The sequence below is a fragment of the Pristiophorus japonicus genome, chromosome 11, assembly GCF_044704955.1.
Source record: "Pristiophorus japonicus isolate sPriJap1 chromosome 11, sPriJap1.hap1, whole genome shotgun sequence".
Lineage (NCBI taxonomy): Eukaryota > Metazoa > Chordata > Chondrichthyes > Pristiophoridae > Pristiophorus > Pristiophorus japonicus.
Genome location: NC_091987.1, coordinates 207,974,766 through 207,986,352, shown reverse-complemented (window position 1 = coordinate 207,986,352; position 11,587 = coordinate 207,974,766). Strand labels below are relative to the sequence as shown.

At 40.8% G+C, this 11,587-nt stretch overlaps 1 protein-coding gene across 3 annotated transcripts in view; it reads right to left on the bottom strand.

The window, feature by feature from the left end:
• Positions 1–8,913: 8,913 nt before the first annotated feature.
• sik3 (SIK family kinase 3) overlaps positions 8,914–11,587 on the bottom strand; it is a 391,943-nt gene continuing 389,269 nt past the window's right edge. For all 3 annotated transcript variants that reach the window (XM_070894468.1, XM_070894470.1, XM_070894469.1), the window contains one exon: positions 8,914–10,492. The gene's annotated coding sequence lies outside the window, so the exon portion shown is untranslated. The remainder of the gene's footprint in view (positions 10,493–11,587) is intronic.

Below are 11,587 nucleotides of genomic sequence, written 5' to 3'. Positions count from 1 at the left end.
GTACTCTGTTTGTGGTAGCGTTGATTCAAATAGTGCCATGGGATCTTTTGCATCCATCAAAACAAGGAGACGAGACTTTGGTTCAATGTCTCAATTGAAGAACAGCACCTCTGACATTGCAGCACTCCCTCAGCATTACACTCGACTGTCAGGTTAGCTTACAAGTTTAACCTTTGAGAGTGCCAACATCTAAGTCAAGTGAAATAGAGAATTGTATATATTAAGTAACTCCTTAAGACGATACAGTATGTTGGAGCACTGTGTCTGTGGGGTCACTGGTTAAGCTTCCCATATTACTGAGGATGTGTTATCTGAAAATTCTGCATGAATGCACTGGAGAAAAATAAAATTACCTAGTGCTCTTCAAAGCAGTTAGTTTTACTAAAATAAATCCAAAACTTGTTTTAAAAAATAAAACGGTTAAAATTCATGGTGCTAATTCCTCATTTCAGAACATTTCTAACTGAAATTTAATTTTGAGTGAATAATTTTTCATATTGACTTACTTTACCACGCGTATAAAACGTAGCTATAATGTACACCAAAAACTCTACCCTGCAATGCAAATAATATCATTCCCCAGCAATACTTGAACCTTAATGGCTTTTATGAGAGCTAAAATATCACAGAGACTTGACAGCCGAGAATTAGTGAAACATCTCTCACCTATCTCCATTCAAGTCCTTCCTCGCTCTCCTTCGCTCCTTCTGCTGCCTGGATCCCAAGTCTCCTTGTATTTATCATTCGGTCGTTATCACATCTGATAAGGAAGAGAACTATAAACTGTGCTTAATTAAGTATGGCGGTCAAAGGTCAGAGTTCTTGCCAACATTTACGATAGTCAACTTCCAACAAGCACCACAGCAGTGTGAAGATCAACTGATCACATGAAGAGTCATTTCTGTTTAATGAGACGATTTTCTTTAAATTCTTCATCCTATCAAACTATTTTTGACTCCTTTTTACCTCTTCCTTTTACAAAGAGTCCCCTATTTCACTTTATGATCCCAGACAAATCAAGCTATTACTAACAATTGTCTCAATCTTCTATTTGTTTAGGCCTCTCCCCCTCCTGATAGTATCCTTAGGAGAGGGAGAGGGGGAACAAACACAGAGGGATATGGGCAACCTTCTGGTACCTCACTCAAGGGGCCATTCTAAATGTGTGAACGTGAATAAGTGTTGGTATGTTATTTGACTTGGTAGCTATCACAGCCAAGCTATTACCCAGTTTCCCCAACCAGAAACGAGCATGTGGTCATCAACAGTAATCAGAAATAGGAACGCTAAAAGGACTTTGAAGCTTCCTCAGTTGCCCCAGCCAGAATCTGTTAACCGGTCACAGATCACGGTTTGAACCTGGAAGCAAACTGTCCAGGATGGCACAATGCAGCACACCACGCAATGTGCTTTCTCACTGAGCCAGCTCCTTAAAATCAGAGGCGGCTACTGACATCTCGAGAATGGAATAAAAGAAATCCCGAGGTCCTCAGCCCAATTGTTGCACCCACCCGTGCCCTCCAGCGCTTAGCTTGCCGAAGTGGATGGAGTTGCCCAGAACTCCCCATGACCATGTTTCCCATAGCCCTGAGTAAGAGGGTTGCTCCTGAAATATTTCAGAATAGTACCTGCAGGGTTCTTTGAGGATCCAAGTCACTTGCCTGGCCTGGATCCCGAAAGTGAGGTCCACATCAGCCTTTGTGGACCTCAGGATACCTCACCCCAGTCAGCGCATTGGACTTCACAGTTACCAACCTATGGAGCTGGATTCCCTATATGGAAAGTTCCCGCTCCTAGCTCCAATCACTTGCCATCATTTGCCTAGTATGACATGAGGATCTGCACCGCAAGGCAACCAGGAAATTCCTGCAAGGGCAGAGATCCAGCAGAAACAGGTCTCTGCCATTTTTGTAGGGATTCCACTCGTCTCCTGAAGAAGCTACAGGAGCAGACCCACTGAGGAAGTCCAGGGCCACAATCTCTAATCTCAAATAAAAGCAAATAAATCAGTAAACTCATATTCAACACTCATCCACTAATTGGTTAAGTAACGTCTCCAAGCCAGTTCCCACTTTACACAAAACACTTCTCAAAAATATACAAAATGATGTAACTGAATGGCCCTGAATTTGCGGTCTGGTCAATGGTGAACTCGCAGTGCTTGGCGACATTCTGCCTTTGAAGCCGAGTGCAATTTCGGGATTTGGCACATGTGGAAATCCTGAAGTTGTGATCTATCATTCACAGTTCTGACACTGGCTGCGCTTGTGCCACCAATCCCTCACAGAGCTGGCAATCGGTGAAATCTCTCAAATCGGGGAAACTGACAAAAACTTCAGCTCTTGTGCAGTAATACCACTGCTAAATTCCCCACTAAAAGTTAGACCCAAAGGGATTCGGTGTAACCGGGGTTTTAGCAGCGTATTGACTGCTAAACAAAGGTTAAGGGTCTGAAAATGAATTGTAATTTTGTGCAATGTTAAATTTATCCATTTTAATAAAAATAAAATATTTTAAGAAACTTAAAAAAAAAAATGTAATACCTTTTTAAAGTCTGTTCATCTATATTTCGGGTCTGCCTTTTCTCCATGTGAGAGCCCCAATCTTTGTTTTGCTCTCTCTAACATTTCTAAAAAGTTTGAATTTTAAGAGCTTACTCACTTCTTTGTTTGCTCTCTGTGAGAATTCTGCCTTTTGATTGACTGCTTAGGACAGCTTGTTGACGTCACAGCAGCTCGCACAAGGGAATCCCCACTAACCTCCGTTGATTTGAATTGAACGTCGGAAAACCCGAAGTTCTCGACACAGAGATCGCAAAATGTTTGTGCAAAGCTTACTTTGGGGCCAGCGGTGAACGCCTTCACTTTGACCGCCCTCACTGGGTTATCTACCACTTTTATGTTAGTGGCCCATATATCTAGTATGTTGTACCAGGACATAAAATACTGGAATCAGACTGCTACTACTCTCTGCCATTAACAAATAAGCCAAATCGACAGTTTACGCAGCATTATCAAACTGTAAGAAACAAGGATAGCTGTTGCAGTCATTATCAAGCTTTTATGACTAAATCAGTTTAATTGTACACGTCATTTTAACAGTTCTACTAAAAATTGCTTTTCTTTGCGAACATTTTTGTGTTGTAAATAATCTTTAATGTTTTCATTTCAGCTTATTTAAACTCCTTAATACATTCTCTTTGCTTTTGGTGAAAGTTTGCATTACTGTTCAAATGTCTGTAACCAAAGAGAAACTGGGTAAGGCTGGTGATCAAAACAACCTGAACTTTCACCTCTTGAACTCAGCTTTGAACGCCAGGCTAGATGACTGAGATACTGAGATTAAAGTCTCTTGCATGTGAAAGCTTTATATGAGTTTCGATGGCCTGTTTCTAATGACATCTCAAAATTGTACTGGTCTTAAATAAAACTGCATTCACAGTGAATACAAACCAGTAACTTGTCACATGGACTGCGGGGTCGATTTCTCTAAAGGGTTAGAAGCAATAATATACGAGGCCATGTGAAAATCATCCTCTCTGCAATGATAAATGAAAACATTGTTACTCGGACGCATGTAACCAATGCTAATATGTTACCATACCAAATATCATTCCCACAAATCCCAAGGCCGTTCTTTAGCGACACATGGCCCCGGTATTTACAGGGGGGTATGGAAGTTCCAGGGGAGGCTGAAACAGCTGAAGAACGCAGCAAGGCCAGGGTCGCGCAGGTCCTGACAAATTAATGGCAAAGCCTCACTATCATTTATTTGTTCAGTTTCCCGCCCGGCAGCTGGTTAAATGGACAGCCTGGTCGGTGGCCGGGAAGCAAACCCAGCGGTGAGAGGCCGCAGCTGGGCAACCCTGTGTACGGTCCCTGACAACTGGGGAGGTTGGAGAAACGAGCTGGGATGGGAGAGGGTGGTAAGAGGTCGCTGGTCATGGGAGTTTGGAGAGGCCAACAGAGTTTGGGGAGGGGATGGGCGGGTGAAGAGAGAGGCTATCGTGGGTGGGGGAGCATGTACCGAAAGGCGCGTACCTTGTGGAGCTGGCAGCTTCCACCTCCCTTTTACTTGCGGCTTTCTTGTCCGTGCAGCAGCAGTGAATTGGGTACCGGAGTTAAATATAAATGAGGTGTCCTGCCTCTCCACAGCGGGACATCCTGATGCCCCGATATCCACCACTGTAAAAAAAGGCAGCGGGATATTGGGCATTTTGTTGGGGACGCCTTCCCTATATTTAAGTCTTTAACCCTCCTCCCCACCTGATGTGAGAGGGTGGCGGTTTAATATCGAGCCCATAGCTTCTGTCTCCCATGGTTTTTCTCCTCTCCCACGCACATGAAATATGATATTTAATACAATACAAGAATGGCAATCCTTATGTACATTTCCTTTTAGAGAAAAAGTTTCAATATTTTATACATCTTTTACTGTATAATGAGAATGCTTGATTATATGTAAATATGATACCCAACTTAACATTTGGAAAACTCACTACCACCAAATTAGCACAGATGTACGCACGCCTTATGCCTTTGGGGAACATGAACAGGTAGATTTAACACCAGAATCTTGTCCATCTTGGAAAAAAACTAGCTCTACTCTCTTGTCCGCTTCCACCCTTCTGTAGTTCACACACATCCTGCATAGCTAATTTCCCTCATTTCCTATGCATTGGACTTTGCCTACCTCGAGAAATCTTAAGGACAGAACTTGGCATAATTCTGACAAATCACTTCCACACAATTCATCTGAAGGTATGGAAGGGAAAATAAATTAGGATTCAAGAACGTGTTCATGAAGATTCTTACATAATCCTCTCTACACTCTGCAGTGCAGCATTTGTTTTTAAAAGTAGAGGGGAAACAGCAGTGTGAAGTGGTCGGACACAGGATTCGGATCCTGATGTACATTTCCACTCGCACCTCAGCAGTGATCTCAGTCATGTCATTAAAGGCAAAGTGCTGACCAGAGAGGTCACTTTTCCACAGGGAGGGTGGGGCAAAGCACGCAAGAATCTGGCCCCAGTGCGACACGAGCAGGGTCCAGGGAACAGATCACCGATTAGCTGGCTGGAGATATTTTGTGAAGCTAAAAGCCTTCAGAACAGGAAGAAGGGTGGAGACATAGAACTTGTTTTCTTTGTAGTGGGAAGGAGAAGGGAAGTTAAAATGAATACACCATGTACAGAAAGACTTGGATGGATATAGTGCCTTTCACGACCACTTGACAAAGCGCTTTACAGCAAATGAAGTACTTTTGGAGTGTGGTCACTATTGTAATGTGGGAAACGCGGCAGCCAATTTGCGCACAAGCAAGCTCCCACAAACAGCAATGTGATAATGACCAGATAATCTGTATAAAATAAACAGAACTATTTGGTCTATAATGAAAAGTAATAACCATTGACTCCAGGTTTTGGTACAAGACTAGCGAACCAAGCGTTGCAAGGTCAAATCGCACCATGGCAAATTGTGCACTGGACTCAATAAATCTGATCATTTGTGGAATAGCACCAAACTGGTTCACTAATCTTTAAAGAAAGTGATCCTGTCTGTACTCCCCACCTGGTCTGGCCTACACATGACTCAAGTCCATTCTATAGCTCTTCATTCCTAAAAGTGGCCTAGCAAGGCACTCAGTTGCACAAACAATTGCTAGCAGTCATTCAACATGGTGGCTCACCTCAACTTTCCCAGAGCAACAAAAGGAAGACAACAGATGTAGCCTTTGCTAGTGTCACCCACATCCCAAGAATAAGTAATTAAAAAAAGGCGGCAGCATTAATGGGCAAGTTTGCTCCTGTCCTTGTCATTTTTCTCAAGAGTGCCAAGTTGTCAATTAACATGTACACTATGTGATGACTTGCTTTTGTGCATTTGAATCAGCAGTAATTATCAAATATGATATTTTAATTCACTTTGTTCACTTTCATTAAGTTTCTATTTCAACTTCTGTTGCGATTGAAGATTATTGGGTCTGCTATAGTTAACTTAACATCTTTTCTGCTCCTTGCTTTTTTAAACACCATAAATAAATAAAAATGAGGAAAAACTGACATTTATGTAATGCCTTAACATGTCTCTCAAACATCTGAATGTGCTTTATATTAATTTGACAGCATTGATCTGAGAATTTTCAAATTAGTGTTAATTTTATCAAATACATCAAAGGTGTTCAATGGAACATTTTCCTATTGAGCATCAAAATAATGGACTTAATTTTCCCCAATTATCTGCACCTTTTTTTTGGCATGCACCGTTTTTTTTGGAGTAAATTAAAATCTCCAAGTTTCCCCAGTTTCTGCGCTAGCGTAATTCATTTAGATAGGATTTTTTAGGCTACGATTTTTTTTACCTCATTGGTAATTCTGGGCATTTAAGCAAGTTTGGCCAGCTCCGATTTACTCCAATTTTTCTTAGGACGGTGTATGTGAGCAATCTGGAAAAACAGACTAAACAAAATTGGTGCAGATAAGAAAATTAGCGCAGCAGATGCAGTTCCACGGCCCGGACAGCAGCAGCAGAGGGAGAGGGGGAGAGATGGGCAGCGGGAGGGGAGAGGAGGGAAGGGGTGGGGGAGGCCTTTTGGCCAGGTTAGGAGCGGAAACCGGCAGGAGGGAAACCTTTCGGCCAGGGTTAGGGGTGACACCCGGAGGGGAGGGGAGGGAAGCCTTTCGGCCAGGGTTAGGAGCGGAAACGGGTGGGATAGACTTTTGGCATAAACACTTTAATAATTAAATGCTGGACTGCTGCTGCAATGTGCAATGTGCTTGTGCAGGTTGCTGTGAGCTGGCCAGAATGTGTTGTATGTTTCACTTTCCAGCCTCAGCCCACGGTGTGCCCCTCGTTACCCTGGCAACCTAATCTTTTTGGCGTAGATCTTCGGCTCCACCCCCAAAGCTAAAGGACAGGCTAGGCGGCGCCAAAATCAACAATTCAAATGGGGAAAGTTGGATGATTTTTTTGGGGGCGTAGTTGGGCCCCCAAAAAAACAGGTGTAACTCTTCAAGTACGTCAAAAAACGACTTTGGGGAAAATTGAGCCCAAAGTTATAAGCATTTCTAGACAGGTTATGGAGCAGGCAAGCTGCAATACTTTACTTCTGCTGCTCCCGTTAATGTGCCAAGAACACAGCAAGCCTAGCATATTACATCCGCCAAGAGTTTAAAGCCTTTCACAATAGTTGAGAATCAATGTCCAGACTGCTTGATCCAACCCGCTTAATTGTGGGAGATTTCTGAGCAGCACAGCAACTCGGTAATGGAAAATAAGTCCAGTAATAGTTTTTGATAGTCCTTGGGGAACATATTTGGTAAGTAGCCAAACAGCATTAGCCTTTCAATGACAAGAGCAGATCGTGGTAGTTGGATATCTAATGATAGATAATGCTGAATTTTTGTCATTTTATGTTTTTAAAACATTCAAGTTCAATCATGTAAAAAGCATCCATTTTAGTTTGAGTATCATTCCTAAATTGTCAGGCCTGTGATTCAAATTCTGTATGCAGCATGGTTCCTAGTTTCCAGACAGGTTTTGCAGGTAAATAGATGAATCTGGGTTTGATATTCAACCATATGTAACAATTAGCGCAGATATGAATGATGACCTGAAATAAAGTTGTTCAATCAGCAAAACGAACCATTGACAATGAGTGGACTGAACGGTGTTAAGGATGGGAATACATGTCTGTTCATCTTAAGGTTGTAGTTAAGACACATTGTTGGCATAGAATACTGTAAATGTCACTCAATTTGCAGTCCACATTATTTGTGACCAGTCTAATTTAAATTGACCATGAGCCTTAAATATGGAAATATTTAAATATATATTTAATATATTGATGTCCTTCACTGTAATGAACAGCTCGTTTTAAACTTAATTATAGCAATATTATACTTTTAACAAAATGCAAACTTTGGAAACTCAAACATATTGGAAAAAGTTCTCACTTGTTTAAAAAAATAACTACTCAATAATTAAATGTTGATTTTTTAAGTATAATACTTACAATACAAAAAAACTTTTATTTGGCTCAATAATTAATAGAAGAAGACATGCACAGTTCTGGATATTTAATAGTGGATGCACAAGCTTTGATGCCTGCCAGTACTCAATCCCCACATTCCCTGTACATATCTACTGGATTTCGAGCACACACCTCCCTTGTACAAGCTTGCTTACTCCTAATAGTTGTTACCCGCTTTCTTGGTGTTCTTTGAAATTTGCCACGTCTAATCTGGCAATAGCACAACGAGATTGTTTCTGAAGAATGAGAAATGTTTTGCTTAAGAGTTAGGGTGCATTACCATCTTCAAACTGCACAATACAATAAGGATCCGGGACTAGGAAGGCTGGAGAATAATATATTGGAGTCTGTGCTAATGTTGAAGTGTTTTGGGAATTTGAGGACACTGTATAAATTCAAGTCCTTTCTTTCTTGATCCAAGATTTTCTAATAGGCACAGATTATAAAATGCAACAGCAAAAATCTCTTAAAATATCACAAAGCATTAACTTTTTGGATACATTTTAACCATTACTGCAACTTTTTACTCAACAATGTGGATAAATATAACTGGATATTGCAGTTGTTCCAAATTAAAGTACTGATTTCTCAGAGCACCAACAATTAATGTTGAGATTTAGACCAATATCCTTAAGTATCAAATGTGCACGTCATCCCCACAACACATTTTAACAGGCCAACTAAAGGCACAATTATTGCGTTAAGGTGACCACCCATTATTATGCCTCCTAGTCCAACAAACTCAGGAAGAATCAGTAGTCTGCCTGCTTTATGCCCGAGCCCAATGAAATACTGTGGAGGTAATTTACTGCAAAAGCAAAACAGTGAGGATAACATAGGAAAAAGTGCTTGCGGTTAGCTAAATAACTGACGTTTATCAGATCAAATCACATAGGTTTTATTTGTCATGATCCCACTTTCCAACTAAATTACTAGTTGCAAGTGACCCACACAATGTACTAGATCACTGAACCTTTTGTCCAACATAAACAAGGAAAAATACTTTCAACATTTCCGAAACAGAAATAGCAAAGTATATTAATATACATTCAACATATACTGCGTATTGATTACTACAATACAAAGCAACATTAAAAATGAGTTACAGATGAGAGATGGCACTGCATTTCAGTTCTGATTCTGTTTTTCCTTAGATTGGCAGTTGACTCTCCCGTAAATACAGTGTCATGTAAACAAAGAAAAGAAACCTACAATAAAAGCTTTCAGTGTTTTCTTGGTACCATCCCGTTAAACAGCTGAATATCAAGTTTTTGACTTTTTTTCATCAAATAAATGTAACAAAAAATGTACAAATGATAGAAGTTGGACAGGTATGTAGTTTAGAAGCAGATAAATGGGTGATATTTTATTCAGGTCTAAAAATTCTCTGTCCCAAGCTACATTTTTTTTTTTAAAAACCATGATTACTAAAATCACAGTTAAACACTGCTTGACTGGCTTAGCTGTAGTCTTTCTTTCCGTTCGTGCAAATTCCTTTTGAAGTTCTGCTCCTTCCACTTTTTGAAGCAGCTAAATCTTTCAACTTAAATTTCTGTTTCTGATCAGTTTTAGAGTTCAGAAAGAAGCCCAAAACCTGGTCTTTTGGGCAGGTTCTGGGTGTTTTAATATATAAAAAAAATGACATGACATAGAAACATAATACACACTGTGAAATTTCAAAGGGTTAACATTAACAAGTTTCACCTGGCACAAGGAAACAAGTCACAATTACAATGCCATAAAAAGGGAAAAATACTTTAACAAAGGTGCAAGTTACAATTCAAATATAACAAAATCATCTATTTTGACAATTTCCTTTTAACACGTCGTTCATTTAATTGATATCTTAAGGTAACATAACAGGTTCTACATGGATGGGAACTAAAAACCATAAAATCTAACTTGCTTTTAAAAAGAAAATGGCCGTACGCTTTTTTTTGGTAAATGACGCAGAAATTAACATGAGAAAGAAAGCACAATGACAAACACGGGGTGGGGGGAGGGAACTTAGGAAAACAAAGCATATTGCACCACTGTTAGGCAAAAATCGAAAATGGAGGAGTACCAGAGGGACAGCAAGCAGTCTTATTGCTCACAGAGTAAATTAGGCCTCGGGGCGCATGCTGCACTGCTCAGTTACTCTCCCTGGATAAAGTGACATCACAGGGTTTGGTGGGTTTCCATTTCGGCAGGGTAAGGTCAGGGAAAAGGGCTTGACGCATGAGGATGTCCGGGAGCCATAGCCGTTTTGCTTTTTCGCTTTTTATGTAATTTTGAAAACTTCAGTCTTCTCTTCTCCACATGACTGGCACTGACAGACGTGGCAAGTAGCACAACCACTCAGCTGACAGCAGACGAGCCACGATATTGTGCTGGAAAGAAATACAATGAAGTTTTGGCGTGATGCTGCTAGATACTGTTGGCAAAATGGACCTTTCACCTCAAAGCTGAACACACTCATCTGCAGAAGAACAAAACAAAAAGAACGGGTGGTTAGCTGCGATAAATAACTGAACAATATTTCAATTTGCTAATTGTAATCTGTGTCCTAGCTCCATTGATAGCTCAGTAAGTAGCTGGAACCTGCAGTGCAGTAAGGTCCCTGGTTCAATCTGGTATCTATGTAAAGCTAGCTGGACCCTAAGTTAAGCAGTATTGGGTTGGTAAGTGGGAAAAAGAAAATCAGGGAGGGCTTTTGCTCTTATCATTGGTGACCATGCTTACGTGTGGATATGAGAGCAGGATTAGGCTCGAGCTTGGCTATGATGGAAAATTGCTTGCCAACATGCAAATAATGGGCAAGTAGACCAGGTATCGGAGAGTAGGCTGTATGTGTGCCAACAAGGAGCCACTGACTTCAAAAGAGGAGAAGAATGGAGAAAAATTGTATTTTAAATCTATAATATTCACCTCAGAATTCAATAGTTTTATCTATAAACAGATTTTTAAACTTAGTTATTCTCAGGATGTGGGCATCACTGGCAAGGTCGACATTTATTGTCCATTCCTAGTTCCCCTGAGAAGATGGTGGTGGACCTTCACCTTTATAGTGGTTAGATACAATTGAGCAGCTTGCCAGGCTACTTCATGGGGCTGTTATGAGTCAACCACTTGGTGTGGGGCTGGAGTCACATATAGGCCTGACCGAGTCAGGATATCAGTTTTCCTTCCCTAAAGGACATGAGTGAACCTGTTGGGTACACTTCAGTTCCATCTGCCATCTATTACACAGAACCATCTGGTGCAGTGATGAGAAATTTATTTAAAAAAAAACTACTGGTGCTGGAAATTTGAAATAAAAATGCACAGCACGTCAGTCAGCAACTGGAAAGAGAAAAGATGGCTTAGAGGTTTGTGCACAGAGCAATGTTCCCTTTAAGCTGCGCGCATGTGTGGCCACGCAGCAATCTTCAAGGTACTGCACAGGCTCCTCTCTCAAGCTTTGCCATTTGAAATACCACGCATGTGCAGAAATTTAAAGGGGCCACACATTGAGATAAACAGGCCACAAACAACAAAGACAATTTAGAGGGAACATTGGCATCGACCCTTCATC